Genomic DNA, 1,195 nt, shown 5'->3' on the forward strand with positions numbered 1-1,195 from the left:
GGGCGGTCTCCAGTCTGGCCCACGCGGGGTTAGGGTGTGAACGCTACTTTGGAGGAAGCCCACGTACCCTGGCAGGGCCGTGGCTCTGCGTGCACTTTTCCTGTGTGGGGTCCCGAGGAGTCAGCTATTTATTTAAGTGGATTACTGTCTTTTCCTCAGATACTTGAGTTAAGTCCATAAAATTCAGTAAATGGCATGCATCTTAGGAGAAAACAGAAGGTAAAAACTCAGATAACCAACGATCTAAACTCCGAAGGTTTAGGTATTGACGCGGATGGGTTACTTTGCCATTTCTACTTGAAAGTATTTACGGCTACAGAAGCTTGCCAGGGATTTATTTAGCAAATTCCTCTGTGTGAACTTGAGCACCTCAGTACACAAGGTTCTAAACATGATAGGAGCTGGCTTGCTTGCGGTGACCACACTACTCACCAAATTTCAGCCGTATTTAGAACTGGGTTTACTAATACATAGCACATGCGTTTGTTTCGCTATGGATGCAAAGTTGGAGAAGTCACATTATTTTGCAAAAGTAATCACAAGGGATTTTAAAAAATGTTATAGCCCATCCTAAAGCATCCTTCGTTTTTTTTTTTTTTTTCCTTAGAGGTACTGGGGATGGAACCTAGAGGCTCACCTGCGAATGAAAAGACTCTTTTCATCTATCATTGTTGCAAAAACGTCAATACAAACGAACAACAAAACAGTAAGTCATACAGCCTGTTGCAAATCCCAAAGGACGATATGAATGCAAGGAATTCAACTGGTTCCTAATAGGTAGGTGACTCTGCCATAACTTGTGAGGTTAGAGACCCTGGTATCCAAAATACTATCTCTTCCCCCATAAGGCAGGTCTGTAATTTACTAGAATAGTGAATGTCTTAGATGGGGAGTTTGGAAAGAGGTCCACAGGGCTCAGGTTCTAGGTATGTTTGCAGCTTTAAGCCAACTATCAAGGTCACTCCAGGGTGCTCCAGCACATACAGCTTTGGCACACACCAGAAAGCCAGTCTTACAGGGGTGAATGAATGAATGGGTGAGTGAATGAAGTCATCACAGATAAGCATAAAAATAAAGTTGGTTGGCTTTGTGCTCACTCTTAAGCCCAGACTGTGTAATAAGAGGGGCGCTCTCATAGCCTGCCTTTCGATCATTCCCCCATCATTCCAAAGGGACTCCAGACGATAGTACCTTA

This window comes from Mastomys coucha, unplaced genomic scaffold, assembly GCF_008632895.1.
Source record: "Mastomys coucha isolate ucsf_1 unplaced genomic scaffold, UCSF_Mcou_1 pScaffold14, whole genome shotgun sequence".
Classification (NCBI taxonomy): Eukaryota; Metazoa; Chordata; class Mammalia; order Rodentia; family Muridae; genus Mastomys; species Mastomys coucha.